The following is a 17,572-nucleotide window of genomic DNA, read 5'->3' as shown; positions in this document are numbered from 1 at the left end:
GAGGGTCTGAATACATATTTACACACTTTTTATCACTGTGTTGTGTAAAACTCAACTATTCTCAGTATTGCTAAGAGCATGTGAGCTGATGTCTGCAACTTTCAAATTATTTGTTATTAACTACAAGTCTGATAATGTGCTCCACAAAGTACATTTCTGATGTTGCAAGAAGATGTGGGAAGGATGAATGTGTCATTGTAATGCACTTCCTGCTCTGGTCATTGCTAGATATAACAAAAAATTCATTTTACTGCCAGCATTTTTATCTGTTATATTTCATTTCTAATGCCTTTTGCATTTGTATTACATGGTTTACTGCTTAAGGAAGAATGTGAAAACATTTATTTGGTCTGTCTTCTGAACTGCAAATACATCTGGCAGAGGTGTGCTTTCATCATCACTCTGGATAGTACTGCATTGAAAATTCCACCTGTCACTTGCCTATCTCTGTGGCACAAGGTGTGCGTCCAGTGAGCTTAGATAAAGAAAACGGGTGATTAAGAGTTCAAAACAAGCTAATAGGTGCCTTTACAAAGATTGTCAGAATCCCAGTTCTCACAACATTTTTGATTAGGACAGCAAAACTAAATATAAAACAGAATGATAAATATGTTTATTGCAAGCAATATATCATTAATGTTTGCATAACTAAACTTTTCTATTTAGCTTATATCATTAATGCTTAACATATAACTTCAAGATAATGTCTGCATAATTTATTAAATATGACAATAATGATATTTAATTTAAAATCCACTTACATGTGTATACTTAACACAATCATTGTGGGGTCCCTATCAGTTCATCAAAAAAATCAGTTAATCGAATGACATTTACAGTGCAATTACATCAAACATTCCATTTGTCAAACTGTTCATGCTGAGACTGTGGTACCATGAGGAGTGGGAAATTTGCCCTTTTCCCACTGTAGTATGACCTCAGAGTTGGTACATATAACTTGGGGTGGGGGAGGGGAATTTGATGTACGGCATTACCGTTCGAGGAAGTGATATAGACCCATAATTTTGTTATAATTATCATGACTTGTCACGTATCCTAACTATGTGTTTAGAACAGTATGTCTTGTGAAGTTTGTATGTAACATTCTAAACCTATATTACTCAGGTCATAAAAGTCCATTCATATGAAATATATTTACAAACAGAAATACTGCCTTTTACATAAGAATACATTCCTAAGACTACTTAAAATTGCACACATGAAGGCCTGTCTAAATTATATCTCCATTCATTCTGAAATTAGTATATTTGTAATTGCCAAGCTTAAAATAAAGTTCTCCTTTGCCAACATGAATTAATCAGCTATGTTTCAGTTTTTGCATTCTTTATCCCATGGGTTCAACTTCCAGATGGTAAAACAAAATTTTAACAGTGTGTAAGTCCTAACATCAGAATATGTTACAATTCATCCTATTAATCCTTCCAAACACTAGAGATTACAAACCAAGCCATTAAGCACTTCATTCTTGAACATTGCAACATGTGTCAATAGGCTGAGCATCACACATGATAAATCTCATTGCCATGTTTCACACCTTTATTGCTATTTTATGAAAGTACTCTGTGTGTGTCTGCCAAGGAATCCATATGCTTGCAACTGTGCAAATAAAGTTGGCAAAGCTGTGTATCATTGGGCACAACCTGTTACATGCAAGATCTGAAATGGGTGCCAATTCAAACAGGGCCCCTATTAAATTATCAAACGTTTCAAAGTTCGAATGTCATATGGTCGACACCATATGATCGATCTTTGAAAAGTTCAAAGGTGAAAGGCAACGGCTCCATATGTGCAGCGTAGGAAAATTTCCCTTTTCTGCACTGAAGTGTTGTCTTGGAATTGGTATATTTAAGTAGGGGAGTGTGGGTGGTGCAGTGTTTTTTTTAACATTTTTATTATATATTCGAAGATTCAAGTTTCGCTGATATGTTGTCGAACACATGAGGGTCGAAATTTTGAAGCTTCGAATATATAATATAGACCCATTCAAACATATATTGCTAGCTTGACTTGGTTGTCAGTGGGAGAGAATGATGATAAATTTAGATCACAAAGGGAGGAGGCTGTTGAGGAATCCAATATTTTTGTAGCCTTCCTTGTGAAGTGCTACAGCTGTAGGCTGCGAAAGGGGGGATTATACTGTGTCTCAGTGTAAGGTTGAGGCTAACAATAGCTTGGCCAAGGTAGTTTCCAGTGCAAATGGTATTTTATTCACTGGAAAACAATGTCATCACCCGTATAGTGACCTGAAAAGGCATAAGCATGACATCCTAAGCTGATGGGAGAATGAATTTAAGACTGCAAGCACTCCTCAGATGTGTACATATGCTGATCTATCAACAACCAATGATATAGCATGAATTAGATAGCCACAAAGGCAATTCATTATGCTTTCATATGTGTTTTTTCATTTTCTGTGTTGTATATCTGCAGTGGAAATAGCAGCAAATCATGAGGTACACCAGGAGGGACTAACTCACCTCAAGAAGGCATGAGGTAAGTATGCCTCAGGTCTAAATGCAACTCATATAAGTATTTTCAGTCCCTTGCTCCCTAGCATCTTGAGCAGGCATACATCAACCTTGATATCAAGTATGCATGCATGCCTTCTCCAATAGCTCTTGCTGCCTGCATTATGCAATGAGAACACCAGCTTAACTGTGTACAGGTTCAATACCCAGAATCAGGAGTTGGGTATTATTACAGGATAGTATTTCTAAAATAATAACAGCAATAATGAAGGTCAGGAACAATTCAGTTATGATAAGTGCAATTATTACATGTGTATGTATATATCCTGTACAGCATAGAGAAATTAAAGCTGCTATTTCTTATATCCTGGCAGTGAGATGTGTTTATTTCCTGACACATTAATACCTTTCCATCAATTCTGAATGTGGCAAAGGTGTACAATAGTCAGCTATCATATTTGTTTATATATATTGAAAAAATATAATAATGTGACATACCATGGATCTAATTCTCTCTATTTTATGTCCCACTGAACCATCCCTCTCTCTCTCTCTCTCTCTCTTTTAATAATTTCTTAACATTCTGCTATTTGCCTACCACTGTGACTTTGTCTTCCGTACCTCCACAGATGACATTACAGAAACACAGCACTTCAGGTTCACAACCTGTCAGCATTGCCTCCACAACCCATGCCTTATCTGCTCCTTCTGTATCTGGTAGTGCTGCCCCATCTTCTATTGCAATGGTATCCTCTGGGAGCGGTATGAGTGCATTTGTGGCAAATGTGTCACCTGGTAGGAGGTGAAGGGCTTGTGAAAAATAGAATGGAGAGGAGTCTCAGTGCAAAAATTGTCAGGGTTCAAAAGGTCCTGAGTAATATTGCTAAATCAATGCCACATCCAGCACTGACCTTGACAACTGACACAGGAGGCAGTGATGACAGTTCTGAGGGTGAGGACTAAAATCTCACTGTTCTCAAGCTGGATGTGGGTGCACCTCCAATGTCCACTGCTTCTTCCCAATCATGCTGTCCCCGCAACCTTTTGTCTCCATCACCATCCCTGTCTGTCTTGTATTTCCTGCCTGCCTGTACCTGCTCCATAACCTATTCTTCCAACATGACCCTGACATTCCTAAGTGCCTTCCACAACATTCCATTCTCTTAAGAAAAATATAGAAAATGGGTGCCTGTCCCACAAAAAGATTAAGCCCCATACATATATGTCCAAGTTACTGAGTGTCTTCTTGACACATTTGATTTGGTCCAATTAACTATACAATGTTATTCATCATTGTCACCCTTCCCTGGTGTGAAGTCTCTTCAATGTCATGATTTTTTTTTTACAATTTGACATTTATGTTTTGAAGAAGTGGATAGCTATGTTGCTCACCCACCACCCTTCTGGATGTTCCTGTATTCTTTCCCCTGTGTCCGACCCTCTGCTTGCTCCTATTTTCACCACTGTCATATCACCATTTTTTTTTCACATTTAATCTGATCAAAAAAATAGAATCACATACAGCTCACTTGGCCCGAAATGGCTAATGGAAAAGCCTTCACTTTTTGTCCCCGGCATTTGTGCAGAGGCTGGCATGGCACACCAATGCTGAGAAACATTGAATGCTGTTTAATTTCCTATAGTAAAATGTGAAGAACTTAATTTCAGTTGCAGTAGTCAGTTACTTTCACATAAATGTGCTTACATTTGCTGCACTGAGCTATGGAAATACAGAGTAAATGCAGACTAAAGGCAGTACTCTGAAACATTTACTGTAAAACTTCTTAGGCTGCTGGATGTATTGAAATAGAAGTTCCTATGTGCTGTGTTGAGAAGATTCCTCTGTTTGTAGACTGATGTTTTTGCATTGTGTCATGAATTCGATTACAGCTGTAGGTCATATCATTTATTTCAAGACATTTCATATCCTTATCATATAGTTAATTTCAAATGTCTCTTTTCTCTCCATTTACATTTCATTAGCATAGCATTTCAATAGTGCAACAAGGCATCATTTGTCAAAACACTGCAGCCCCAACAAGGAGACTTAGTAAGCCAACCTTATCCTGCTTATGTGTGTGGTGCTGGCTCATATTATCCTAATAATAAGTCAACAGATTTTATTCTACACTGTATGAAATTTTTATAAGTTATCTACAGATAAGGATTTCCAACCATAAGGTGTCGAAATATTTTAGCAGCTGCACATCTTGCTTGTTTTTTTAGAAATGTATTGGCTCTTTAACATGAATACAACAGCTGGAATGTTGTTCACTGTTTTACGCAAGGCAGAGAGAAAGTAAGGAAAATGTTAAAACAGCCCCCTGAAACCATCTGCTCCTGATACCTTCCACCTCTCCAAATTCAAGCACAGTAACATGAGAGATTCAAAGATCATTGCTTTTGTTTTAATAAGATTAACTTTAAATCTCAGCTATGCGAAAGACTGACAAAGATGAGTTACAATGAGTTGAGATTACAAACTGGATGTCTTTTAGACTCTAAGAATACTGCATCATCCGAGTAGGGGCATTTGTGTCTTTCTAGGGAAGCAATGAATTCAATTATGTATAATTACCTATAAGGATCTGAGGACTGACTTCAGTAGAACCCCAGTCACTACCTACTGAACTGATGATTGATGAAGGTCAAAGGATATTTTGAAGAACTTGTGCTGTAAGTAGTCTGTGGCCTAGTTTAAAGTAGTACACCTAGTGCCATTTAAGGAAAGTTGCTTGACCAATAGTTGAGGCTGACACAATTAAAGGACATAGAAAATTTGATCATTAAATCATTACTGAGGTGTATTGCCTCTGTGTCTTGATAATGTCTGTCAGTAGGGAAGCACAATGCTGTACTGGTTCTAATCTCTTTTTATTTTTTTTTCTATAGCCAAATGGATGGCTAAAGATCAAGTCAAGGAACTTGATAAGTGATTTAAGTTGTATGGATGTCTTATTCCAAAATGTTGGCCAAGGATGACAATAATGCCATTTGCCTGAACATGTCCACTTGGGTAAATTCTGGTCAAGTGTGACAGTATTGCAATGGGCCTGAAATTGCTTGATTTGGTGGATGAGGCCTGTTTTAGAATACATACATTTGTAGTTTTCCACATGATAGAGAAAGTGCTAGTTATGTGAAAGATATTGATATATCTTAGAATGACTACAGAAAAAATCTACATGCTTGATACAAACGCCACCAGAATCAATCTTCTCTTAGTTGGGCATCTCCCTGAGCAAATGGTTGATTTTTTTTATTTGTTATAAGATAAATTTGGAAAACTGCAAGTCAATTTAAAATCCAGAAATAGTCTGTACTACGAACTTAGATAGTGGGAGGGTGGATGGACTGGCAATACTGACATGAGAAGCAAATGTAAGTACTTCTCATTAAATTATTAACTCATTGAGTGAGTAGGCAACCCTTTTCCGCAAGTACAAACAAACTTTGTGTCATTTCAGAAGCCCCTGGGATCACTCTAAAAAGATACATGGCATTTTTTTTTTTTAGAAAGTAAATTTGTTTTAGTGGTCATTCATAACATTTGTACTGTCTTTCTTTCTGAGTCAATGCTAGTTGTTGTAGCCATCCTGAAATTAAGGATTTTTGCATGTTGTCCATATTTATATAGCAGAAGACCTTTCTGAGCTTTCCTGAACTTTGGCAAAAACATGCTGCTTACTAAATTCTAACTCTTTTCTTTTTCAAAGATAGAACCTGTCTTTAAAAGTTAACATTAAGCTAAGAAAATGTTGCAATGCAGTCTTGCAATCAGCACATGTGATAACACACACTACAGTTGTGTCTCAAGGCCCTGCCAAAGACCTAGTGTGTGGTCTTATGGCAGTAAGGACATTTTTTTCAGAAAAGGCAAGGAACACTGAGCAATGCTCACAGATGTAAAGGCAGAGCACTGTAAAGGAACAAAAAACTGGAAGGGAAATCAATGCTGAATGAATCAAGAATAGTATCATACCATATATGAGATTAAATTTATTTCAGTTACAGAAACCATACTTTGCATTGTCAATTAGGCAGGAAATGGGACAAGGGATGTTAATATGTTAGTGAAGTTAGTAGATGAAGTGATTTTAACATCAGGCATTGATAGGAAAACCAGATGGTTTCATAGTTAAGGTATTTAGAGGAAGTTGCAACCAAGGTACAGTCAGTGCTCTTTGTGACAAGTAACAGAGCATCTCCCCCAGTCTTACTTCCAAGTTTCTGGTAATGAGATGATTTGTAGCATTGCAGTTTTGATAAGAGAAGTGTATCTTCAGTATTTAATTAAGATTCAGTGATTCTCATGATGTCTAAGCTGTGCATGTGAAGCCAGACTTTGAACTTAGCAAAACTGTTGTGAGTACATCATAAGATGCTTGGAATGATTTTTAAGCCTGTCAATGTGAATGTTAAAGGATTTAATGGTTAGTAAACAGTATAGATAATAAGAGTGTATGCTTTAAACATATGCTTGCATTTACTGAGGTAGGGGGATACGCTCTGTGTGGCAGAACCATTGCTATGTCATCTGGCTCCTTGTGCAGTTCCCCAGACTGGTGGCACCCTCAACTCAAAGAAAAAGCTACAGAAAAACATTTCAAAGTTGAAATTAAAAAAAAAAAATATTTCGCAATAAAACTGTTGAAACTGCAGCAAGCTCCATGCAAGCAGCTTGCTGCAGTTAAATAACAGTAAATGACATGCAACTGTGACCATAAATGCAGTATTGGCATTCATTTATGAAGCTGCAGTATCATCACAGATTTATATAACAATGCTGCTATTGCACTCATGCACCATCAACTCCCCCAACAGCTTGCACCCAGGGCAGCCTGGTCTCCACCCTGTCCTAGTTACACCTTTTCTGAGAAGAATTTTAGCAATTTCATACCATTTCCTGACAGGGAAGCTGAGGTGTTAGGGAATCTATATGTGTATGGATTTGTAAGAGTTCGTGATAGTGAGGTATATCAAGCTCTGCAGATAAGTCTTACTTTCCTGCATGGCTCATGCTCTCAGCAACTCTATTGTGATAAGAGCAAAGACACTAGAAGCAGCAGCTGCACCTCAGAAAGGCGTGGTTACAGGAAGTGTACACAAGAAGCAGCATAAAGGAGAAATCAAATGCCAAGTAAGTTGTTCCACTAATAAGGGGAAAATTAAGGTTTAAACTCAATTTACAGCTAAGTTTAAAGTGAACCATTGAAGAGTCTCTACTGTACTAGAACAAGATATAGGGTAAAGGGCGACACATATAATGCAGTCATACTAGACAACTATAATCTCCTGATTTTTTTTTTTTGTAGTGATCCTAGTAATTTTAAACTACAATATACCAGTACTCAGTGTCAAAGTGAAACAATGAATAGAATAAATGATGTGCTTTTGCACAATAAAGGCAGTGTGAGATAACAAATTCAAACACTTCATCAAAATATAAAAAACATTTTTGTTAATAAAGAATGCTTTTTATTCAGTCACCCACTAATTTAAGGGAAGCATTCAATGCTGGTTTTGCTGATCCTTTTAATGAGCTACTAGAAGAAGTAGAAGGAATCAAGAAAACCAACCTGGAACGCTTTTCTGAAAATCAGCTTGTCTGTGTTTCTTTTGCAAAGATTTCAATTTTCTTCTTTATTTTTTTACTTTTTTAGAGCAACTGAATAAAAAACATTCTTTATACACCAGTAGCTTGCATTCACATTTCTGTAGTTTCTTCCAAGTCAAAGTAATGTTTTCTATTCCTCTGCTTGTGGGAAGATGAAATGGCATCCTGTCTCTTATCTTTCTCTGGCAGTTCTTTATAACTTATATAACTGTGTTCCCACTTTTTGCAATACAACATACCACTTTTGCATTCATAAATGCTTCCTATTACACCAACCCATTACCTAGAACCACCGCCAATTTCCTGCTTTGCTCCAAAACATTTGCGTAAATTTGCATCACTGATCCAATCAGCACCCGTAACATGTTTTAAGCAGTTCAGCTTATATCTACACCTGATGTAAATTCAGTCATCCAGGCAGTCTTCCACAGCAAACCTAAGACGTGTGTGTGTGTGTGTGTGTGTGTGTGTGTGTGTGTGTGTGTGTGTGTGTGTGTGTGTGTGTGTGTGTGGTGCTGGAAAGTGCCACAAAGGGAGGCATGTGTGTGGATCAGGAAAGTGTTGTGACTGGAGGTGTGTGGAGCAGGAAAGGACTGTGAATGGAGGTGTGTGTGTGTGTGTGTGTGTGTGTGTGTGTGTGTGTGTGTGTGTGTGTGTGTGTGTGTGTGTGTGTGTTGCAGGAAAGTACCATGAATGGAGGTGTGTGTATTAGGGAAGTGTCACTAATAGAGATGTGTGTGTAGAGCAGAGAAGCCTGCAAAGAGAGGTGTGTGTGTATGTGTGTGTGTGTGTGTGTTTGTGTTTATGTGTGGAGAAGGAAAGGGAAAGTGCTGTGAAGAGAGGTGTATGTGTGTGTGTGTGTGTGTGTGTGTGTGTGTGTGTGTGTGTGTGTGTGTGTGTGTGTGTGTGTGTGTGTGTGTGTGTGGAACAGGAAAGTGCCGCAAATAGAGGTGTGTGGCCAGATACAGTTATAATATGCAAATGATGTAGGGAGATGCGAGATTGTATGTGTGTGTGCATATATATATGTATGCATGCATGCATGTGTGTGCTCGCAGTACAATGCATCCTGCTCTGTCCCTCTGTGGTTCTGTCACATCTTTGTGGGTGTGTTTCTTGCTGATGAGAAGAACAGTTTTCTTTCTGCTGTCTTGAGCGAGCATGACAGAACCACATGGGGCAGATCCAAAAAGCCAATGTCAATAAAAACATTCTAACAAAACATTAAATAGTAGTGATACCACCAGTTAAATATGGTTCTGTACAATCCAGCCATGTACAATGCTATTATACAGACCACTAGTTAAATAGCAATTCAAAAAGTGCCGTAGTAGTGTCCAGTCTTACATGAGTCAAAAACTGTTGTACAATGTGTGATGCCCGTGCACAGGCCAAGCAATCAGGGAACCTCAATGCTCATCACTAACACCACTAGCACATTGGGAGGATAAGTACACACACAGTAAAGTACAATTTCCCTTAAGAGCACACAGAGATCACAGTCAGTCTGGGGCTGGTTTCCCCATTTCTCTCTAGATCCCCAATAAGACTTTCCACTGGCACAGCTATAGGGTCCAGATCTCAGTCTACTGGGCAAGCTAAAACCTCCAGCACCCTATCTGTCCAACCAGTGCTTTGTGTACCTTCCCAAGTAGCCGACACGCACACACTTTGAGATATGAGTTATATACAAACACACAGACACTCCTGGAGAAGGCTGGCACAAGTTCTCCAACTGTGCCTCCTTTCTGCCCAGTCTAAAAGGTAGTACCAGCTGCCACCACCCACTTATATCAGCTACTAAAATAGCCCTTAACAAAGGGTGTCCAATTATTACTTTGGAATATTATTATCCAAATGGTAAGTGCAACTGAGCAGTTAAGGCTTATTTGGAATAACAGTATCACTATATACATGCAATATACTCTAGGGCTTAAATCATTTCTACACAAAACAGCCACAGTTGAAAGGTTTAAAAATATTTAACAATAAATAATAAAAACACAAGACAATACTTCTTACTACACAGTGCTAGTCAAGAGTTCAGACATCACAGAGGAATACTTAAAATAATACAGTAGAAAAGTGCTGATATCAGTACAGAAAAAGACTAATCTAATCTTCCTATTTCCTAGCTATATCTAAGAGAAAATACAATTCTAAAATAAACTTACATATAGAGCATAGGCAGTGCTGGTGAGTTGGATGTTCTCAAGATAAAATGCAAAATGCTCTCTGATTCTCTCTCTTTAAATTGATAACACAGTGCTGCTTCACATTACATCATTCTTAATAATTTTTTGTTTTCACAGGCTAACAGAAACTCAGAGGTTAATAGCCCTTTTGATCTTGCAGCTGGTCAGAAAGCCAGAGCAATAAAAGAAATATACATGTAAATTCTAGCCATAAACTCTGGCCTCAAAACAATAGGAAGAATTCCTTCATTTAGACATCTCAGCTCAGAGTTTTGACATCAACCAATTACACAGTGCTTGACTTATCAGCTTTGCTGCAGCACAGTGCACTGTTGTTACATTTTTGCAGTTCCACATTTAACACCATTTATTCCCATTTAAGAGAACAAGCCTGTGGCTTATGTTAATATTTACAAATGACAGAATTATCTACAAAATTCTATCTGGCTTGGCTAGCAGCCTTCACATATCTTCACACAGTGGTTCAATAGTTTACTCAGAATCTAGTTCACAATGACTCCAGAGACAATACTAGGAGTTCCAGTATATGACAGCACTTTAACAATACTAGCAAGAGAGCTAATCTAATGTATTTATCTGAATTTGTTGTTGAAATGGGGAAACAATACCAGAACATATAAAACAGGTCCATGGATGCAGGCATATACAGGGAGTCCATCATTGACATTACATGAACCCCAAGTATAAAGCAATAGTAATATCATCAGCAGGGTATTTCAGTAGTCTCATGTAAGCCCGCTTGTTGATGAAGCAATAGGTGTGTATGACTACTCAAGTGAGGAAATAAGTCAAATTTTATTTAATATATGTGACAGTAGGTACATAAAGATTTACAAGGCATCCAACTTATTAAAAACCACAATATTCAAATGAAAACCTGGAAGATGAAGATCTGATTAGTTTCAGATAGTACTCCTTGAAACTTCTGGAACAGCAAGTTCAGGGTAGCAAAATGGGATAGATGAAGCAAGTACTAAATATGCAAAAATAACAATAACAAACAACAGTGAAATTAATTCAATATGCAAATGCTAGAACTAATGTAAAATGTGGGTATACACAGAATACATTTGTAGCAGGTCTACCTTAGATGGAGTTAGAACTGTTTTCACTTAGGTTCAGTTTACTTCTATGTTACTGTGCCTGTTGTTCAGTTTACTTCTATGTTACTGTGCCTGTACACTGTGCTTCTGCTGCAGGGCAAGAAAAACTTAGAAAAAAGAGAGAGGCGGTAGATTTTTTTAAGTTTACACCAAAATCCCTATGATAAAAGGTTTAAAGAAATTAGTTTGCAGTTGACTAAACAAATAATTGAAGATAAAATACATCACATTTACTACTTCAATATAATGGGTTGATCACTAAGGGGGAAAATAAATGCCAAATGTAGCTAACCACTACTGAAGTACTGTGATGAACAAGATGCTATTTCATAATTATAGTCAATCACTTAAGGATGCAAGCTTTAGCATCACCTTTGCAATTTTATAATGACAGAAAAAAGCAGAGTTTATTGGATACTTTAATAATTATACTAGGAAACACAAGAGAAAATACATACTTCAGAAACTCAACTAAAATAGGCAAAGTCTGGGGGAGCAGCATTGCACAAAATCTAATATACCCACCAGGAGGTTAGTGGTTGTTGTTTAAAAATAATTACTGCAGCTGCAATCAATCAACCAGAAGGGTGCTTTTGCAATAGCAAGTATCACCAGCAGGACGTGCAACAGCAATTGTTCTGCAGGCTAGAAGTAGGACAATACGCAGGCACAGGGAACAAAACACACAAGAATTCTGAAATTATACTACTGATATAAATAATTGCAAATAAGTGGCTGACGTTAGCATATTCATCACCACCTGCAATGGTAGATGTTATTGGCTGTAGGTGTAGAGCAGCAGGCAGTAACAGAGAGAAACCAGTGACAGATTATATGCAAAACAGGCTCTAAAATAATATAAAGTTGTGATCTTTCAAGTTGTATGCCATCGGAAGCTCCCTTGTAGTAAAAATAAAATCTCCATTGCTAGCAGGTTCTCAGAACTGGATGCTTGTTTCAGCTACACATAGTAAACAGCAAAAAAAAAAAAAACACACATCACCACCCACTTCTGTATTCATTACACACACACACACATATATATATATATATATATATATATATATATATATATATATATATATATATATATATATATATATATATTTAAAATATTTAAAATATATACTAATTCCAAATTCACTATATCTCAGAGTAAAAGGCAAATTGCAACATTGGACTTAGAAAATATCCACTATCCTTTGTTAAGTCTCACTTTTTTAAGGATCACATTTATTTATTGTATTTATTTATTTGAAGTTTGTTTGGCAGGATGGTCCAATTGGGCCAAAGGAGCCCTTTTTCAATGGAGTCCTGGGGAGAAAAGCTCCATAGATACATTTTATTAAACAACATGTTATTGCAGTACAACAAGAGTACATGAAGCAAAAGAATATGTTAGTACAATTTGAAAAAAAAAAACAGAGTTTATATCACAGTTAGTAAAGTTTACAAATATATAGTCACTATCATTGCTAACATAGATATTAAGTCTAAACAGTAATAAGTAGGTATTTACAAGTCTAAGCAGTAATAAGTGGGTATTTACAAGTCAATTAGACTAGGTAGTTATTTACAATATGTATGTTGCCCCAGGGGAATTATGATCAGTAGGTCAAATATTTTAGAATTTGAGTTAGGATCAGAGGACAGCAGAAGAAGGGTTGGGGAGTAAGGTAGCTGCTGGGGATGTTATGCAGGATGTGAACATGAGCATTCCTAGAGACATATTAGGTGTGAGTGGAGCAGAGTTTTAAAGTTGGACGTACTGCTGGTGAGGTGAATTTGAGGTGGGATGGAGTTCCACAGGCATGCCAAAGAAAAAGAAAGTAAAAGTTTGCCTTCAGGACGAGCAGGCTTGTGAAGTTCAATCAGATTCTGAGCATTGGTTCTTAGGAGTCTGTTAGGTTGGTGCATTTTAAAGGCTGAGGCAAGGGAGTAGCAGAGAGAGGGACTGAAAATGAGTTTCTGAGCAAGGATTAGTTGACAGTAGATAAGGTAGCTGGACATCTCTAGCCAGTTTAGTTTATGAAGGGCAATGGAGTGATGAGTGGAGGTTTTGTGTCCAGTGGCAAATTTGGCAATTTTGTTGTAGCAGGAAGATAGTTTTGTTTTAATAGAAGAGTGTAGGTTGGTTAGGAGTAGGGCACCATAAAGGAGAGAAGAGTTGAGATATGTGGTGGCGAGAAGGAATCGTGTAGAAGCGGTAAGGTAGCAAATGTGACGGTAGAACATACAAGGTTTCTGGTGTGTTTTTTTAATATTTGTATGTATATGGGTATAAAATTTGACCTGGATGTCGATGAGTACCCCTAACAGTTTTGCATTGGGTACTATCTCAAGAGAAGTGTTATTCTGACTGGTTATGGAGAATGAATTAATGCTGATAGTTGTATTTTTGGAAGGGGTGAATATCATGAGTTTGGTGTTTGATGCATTAAGTGCCAGGTGGTTATCTAGCATCCATTGTTCAGTGGATGAGAAGGCATCTTGGGTTAGTTTTATGAGGGTGGGAGTAGAGTTAGCAGAACAGATAATTGTTGAATTGTTTGCATATTGGATGATTTGTGCATTGTGGATGACAAGGTGGAAGTCATTTATTAAAATATTGAACAATAGGGGACCTAAAATGGAACCCTGGGGTACATCAGTGGGAGTGTTGAGCAATGGGGAAATGGCTTTCTTCCATTTGACTGCTTGTTGACTGTTGGAAAGGTTGATAGAAGGGGGTGATATATTTAGGTTAGAGAGTTTGTCTAGGAGAAGGGTGTGAGAGATGGTATCAAAAGCTTTGGAAATGTCTAGAAGGAAGGTGGATACAATACAGCTGGAGTCACGGGGTTTATTCACAGTTTCAAGGAAGGAGAGTAGTGTGGTAGTAGTACAGTGGCCAGGCCCAGATCCATGTTGTATGGGAGTTAGTAGGTGATTGTCCATGAGTTAGGGTAATAGTTGTAGGTGGATACATTTTTCAAGTAGTTTAGAGATGGAAGATAAGATGGCAATAGGTCTAAAATTGGAAATGTTATTATTTATTGTTTCCTCCTTTGTGGAGGAGAATAATGTAGGCTATTTTCCAGAGTTGGGGTACATAGCCTTCTTGGATTGTCCGGTTTATAAGAACACAGATGGGGAAGGCAATGGCTTCTGCAGCTGTCTTTAAGAAGAATGAAGGGATATTGTTGAGGGCATTGGAGCATGGTTTTAATTTCTGAATTAGTTTTTTTTATAGTTGATACTGGGATAGCTTTTAGAGAAAAGTGAGGAAGGTGGGAGGAGGAAGTATCTGAGGAGGAGGAGATAGTGGAAGGTGTGGTTGAGTAAGAAGAGTTATTTGAAAAGGATGATGTCAGTTTGTTTATGGAGTCAATGAAGAAGTTGTTAAATTGGGAGGCTAAGTTGATATCAAAAGCATTGTGGTCAGAGCAAGGGTTCTCTTTTTTGCCTGGGTTTAAGAGAGTGAGATACTATCCCAGAATTTTCTAGGGTTTGTCTTGTGGTTATTTTGGAGGGTGGTATAGCAGGATTTGCGATCTGAAGTGATGAGCTTCTTAACTCTGTTGCAGAGCATTTTGTATTCATTTAGGGTGACTAGGGATTTATTTTTATAGTGGTGTTCAAGGCTTTATCACAGAGGTGCATGACTGCTAATGTGTCTTTAGATAGCCAGGGGATGGCGTTGCCTTTAATTATTTTAGATTTCAAGGGGCAAAGGTGTCTAGAAGGTTTAGAAATGCTGTATTAAAGTAGGTGACAGCCTCATCTAGAGGGAGAATTTTTAGAGGATTCCAGTTGAATTGTTTCAGTAGGTCAAATAAGGTGTTGGGGTTGAAGTGTTTTAATGAGCATATAGAGATGGTGGTATGAGACAGTTGTAGGGAGGGAGAGTGACAATGAGTGAAAATGGGAAAGTGATCACTGAGGGAGCCAGGGTTGGTACCACTACTGGAGATAAGATGTGGGTGGGATACCAGAATCCAGTCAAGTGTGCTTCCAGAGGAATAGTCTTTTGATGGTCTGGTTGTGGGGTTGATAAGCTGGTGAAAGTTGTAGAGGTTTATGTGTAGGGAGTTAGTGGGGAATTGAATAGAGGACCAATTAATATTTACGTCACCTAAGATTATAGTCTCATTGGTTATGTTGGTGGAGAACCAAGAAAGAATATCCTCGAGGACAGGGGTTTTGTCTCCAGGAGGGATATAGAGGGAGGCTATGCATATGGATTTATGCTTGTTCAACTGGAGCAGGGCCAGAATTAGCTCAGCATTGGCAAACTGGGGGATGGGCTTAGTATATGGAGTAACTGAAAGGGAGGAAGAGTAGTGGAGAGTAACCCCACCACCTTTTTTGTGGGCTATGTCTTTTCTAACGATACTGAGTCTTTTAGGGAGGGTTTTAACCATGGGCAGGTTTCACGAAGCCTCCGTGTAAGAGTTATAACTCAAACACGGAGGCTGCAGTTAAACGGAGTGATGTCAGCATGCTTTGCATATTCATGAGAGCATGCTGAATCACACCTAAGGCTAACATGGTCCGCGTAAGACAGTAGGGGCCATGTCCGTAGGCCGAGCCCTGTAAGCGGACATGCCCCCAGAAGAGTAAAAGTGCCCAAAGTAAACACCCACGACAGAGTCCACAGAAATGTGAATAAACAGAACACAACACATGCCCCACAGACTATGAACAGAAAACATATAAATAAACATGTTATATATTTTTTTTTAAATTGAAAAATGTTTAACCGTGAGTGCGCTCACTTGCGCGGGTGTGCCCGTAGCGCAGCTACAGTTAGCAGTCAGTGGAAAAGCATATAAGAACTAAATATGCAAAATAAGCCAGGAAGCAATAGCGTAGCGGTAGAGATGTTGGCTGAAGAGCAGGCATTCATGGTTTGAGCCCCCACAACACCAATTTTTATTTTTAGCAAAATAAGCACGAAACAAGTCCCTGACAAATATGTACACATAAAACCACATTTTATGTAAAATGTAATGAAATAGCCCATTTATATTGCAGAAATGTGAGGTAACAAAAGAATAAAAAATGCCAGATGTGCCCATAGCTGAGCTACAGTTTAACAGGGTGAGTGCATCTGCCCATAGATGAGCAGTGGTTTAACTGGTGCAAAATAAGTGCCCGTAGCTGAGCAGTGGTTTAACATGCTAAATCTATATGCCCCTAACTGAGCTGAGCGTAATATGCATGCTGATAGCCAAATGAGGCTTAAACCAGCGTACCCCATTTGCATGGAGCTGTGCACCGCGCAAACAAGCTAACCGACGGGCAACGTTGAGCAAGCCGTATCAAAACTGCCTTTACACAGACACACCCCTCAGCATGTCTAGACAGTCATGAAAAATAAAAAGCAGTGGCCAGGTTCGAAGCCAGGATACTATACACCATAGTCAAGGTACCAAACCACTAAGCCATGACAGCAGTACCTAGAAATGCAATAATAGCTAATATATAGGAATGAATACAAACTGGAGCATGACAATGCAGGTTTACTGAAGTTGATACAATTCCAAAATGGCCAATCAGAGATATGTGCGGGAAAAATGGACTATATAAGCCCCATAGGCGGGAATACACAGCATAAACGATTGTAGAACTGAACTGCAGGCAGAATGACAGGAATAGGAGACGGTAGTTGCTTTTGAGCACAGAGGTGGGGCATTGAGGAGTCCAGGTACATGGTCTGGCTCCTAGTCCACAATCATGAGGCCCAACTCATGCAGGGCCAGGTCCTCTGTGGAGCATACAGGGCTGAGGCATGGGACCGGTTGGCTCATGATCTCACCAGTGCCACAGGGATTCCAAGGACTGGTGAGCAGGTCCGTCACCACCATGCGGACCTGAAGAGACGCAAGCAGGACCAACTGAACCTTTGGATCCAGGAGGCCCGGCAAGCACCCAACGCCCCACTACTGAGTAAGTTACATTTAATTACATATGTAAAAAATTAAACTAGCTGATATTATGGAGATGTGTATTCCAATATTACTTCATTTATATTACAGCTGCAGGTGTCCGTTCTGCGAACTGCAGAGCCTATAGCGATAGGCTGGTGCGGTTGCGCCACCAGGCAGGTCAGTAATCCACTACCAGTAACTGTAAAGAAATATAAAAGCAAGTAACATGTAACCA

The sequence above is a fragment of the Protopterus annectens genome, chromosome 1.part2, assembly GCF_019279795.1.
Source record: "Protopterus annectens isolate FY-2018-M chromosome 1.part2, PAN1.0, whole genome shotgun sequence".
Lineage (NCBI taxonomy): Eukaryota > Metazoa > Chordata > Ceratodontiformes > Protopteridae > Protopterus > Protopterus annectens.
This window is presented reverse-complemented; position numbering follows the sequence as displayed.